General features: G+C 35.3%; 1 pseudogene; it reads left to right on the plus strand.

Annotated features, from left to right (window-relative positions):
* The first annotated feature begins 447 nt into the window (after positions 1–447).
* LOC148038127 (uncharacterized) lies at positions 448–1,013 on the plus strand (annotated as a pseudogene).
* Positions 1,014–2,037: the final 1,024 nt, after the last annotated feature.

Raw genomic sequence — 2,037 nt, forward strand, 5'->3', positions numbered from 1 at the left:
TTGGCACTCTATGCAATGCATAATTTTTGTGCACATAACCTACGATCAAGAGGGAGAAAATGTTGTCAAAACAATTCATTTTTTCCTTTTAGATGACATAGTGCATGATAAGGCAAGGGAGAGCATGATGGGGTGGAGCTATTGTAAAGAGGGCATTAAGTCATGAGCACTTGAAGCTTAATTCAACACCTTTAAAGTACACAAAAAATGTAATCAAGTGCTATAAGGAAAAAACTTTCCAAGGGAGCTAAATCTACTTGTCCATGAAAACAAAGAGAATGTGTCTCAAAATTTTGAGACGTCAAAGCTGGAGATACAAATTGGGATGTTAAGTGGAATTGTGACCCTATTAAGCAAACATGCTCGATGCATGTTGTTTGCAATCACAACCCATACAATCCAACAGGTCTTGCTACTAGGCAATTGGCGTGTTTCTATGATTCGTGCATGCATGGGCAATGGAATAGATGTGTGAATAAAGCATATGTAGAGCCATGGCAATTTCACACCTTAGTTCCTCTACCTAATTTAAATGAGTCCATAGATAATGAGGATCCATATGATGATGCAACATATGAAGGCCATCATGGCATGTTGAGCAATGCACTATGTCTTAGGGACACTTTCATAGAGGCACTTCCAATGAAGAGGGTGCAAACTTTTACCTAGCCAAGTGTATCATTGAAAAGAAATGTGTAGTTCATAGAGGCACTTCCAATGAAGAGGGCATACTTATACTTTTAAAATACTCATTGATATGCCCCTAATTTGTATACTATTGTACCTTTTAAACTACTTATTGATATGCCCCTAGTTTGTATACTGTTGTACATTTTTGTTGCATCAAGATACCCATGGAGAAAATTCCAAAGTGAAGACATATGTACACCATTACTCCACAAATCTATGAGGCAATCTACAATAGCCTACCCTTTGAATTTGACAGGCAACCACCTTTAATATATAAACATCATTTTTATATACTATGTGCATTATATGGTACTATCAATTAGCACAAAATCAATTTGCTAGTAAACACTTGTATAGATTGCTAGTTAGCATGAACATCCAATTAGCATAAATAGCATTGCTAGATAGCAACTAGATGCACTCAAATGCACAAAAATAGTTTGCAACAAGCACATGTGCAGATTGCTAGTTAGCAAAACATGTTTAATTAACACAAGAAATACTACTAGATAGTCGTTAGATGTACTCTTCCTTTACATCTACAACCTTGCTTCCACTTCAGAAAAATAGTTTGTTTGGTAAACACTTCTATAGACTCCTAATTAGCATACATAGACTTCTATTTAGCACAAGCAACACTGCTAGTAGATAATAGCTAGATGTACTCCTACTTTGCATTTGCAACCTTGGTTCCAATTCAAAAAATAGTTTCTTGGTAAGTGTTGGTATAGACTACTAGTTAGCACAAGCAACATTGCTAGATAGTAGCCAGATGCACTCAAATGCACAAATTTTTTTTGCAACAAGCACCTTTATAGATTGTTAGTTAGCATAAGCAACACCACTATACAGTAGCTAGATATACTCCTACTTTGTATCTGCAACCTTGCTTCAAATGCACAAGAATAATTTGCTTCCAATAACCTATAGAGATCGCTAGTTAGCATGAAAAGATGCTAACTAGCATAAAAAACACACTAGATAGTAGTTGGATGTACAAGTTTGCACTTGCAACCTTCAACTGTGCAAAAACAATTTGTTGGTAAAGCACATGTAGAGACTACTAGTTAGCATGAATAGACTGCTATCACCACATTATATCCCTTTCCAAAATTTGACCTCTTACCACATTGTTAATTATTAGTTAGCATATGTATGGAATCCAAGTTGGACTACACAATGTTTCTATGTACATACTATTAGCTAGGCATAAAGATATTGCAAGTTAGCACCTAAATTACCACTCCAAGATGCATAATAATTGCTTGAGCAACATTCAATTGGCAAGAGAAGTCACAATTCTAGTTAAACATGTATCTAAAAACATTAAACATGGAATAATTAATG

Source organism: Lygodium microphyllum, chromosome 3 (genome assembly GCF_053477565.2).
Source record: "Lygodium microphyllum isolate KBCC chromosome 3, Lygodium_microphyllum_v1.1.10, whole genome shotgun sequence".
Classification (NCBI taxonomy): domain Eukaryota; kingdom Viridiplantae; phylum Streptophyta; class Polypodiopsida; order Schizaeales; family Lygodiaceae; genus Lygodium; species Lygodium microphyllum.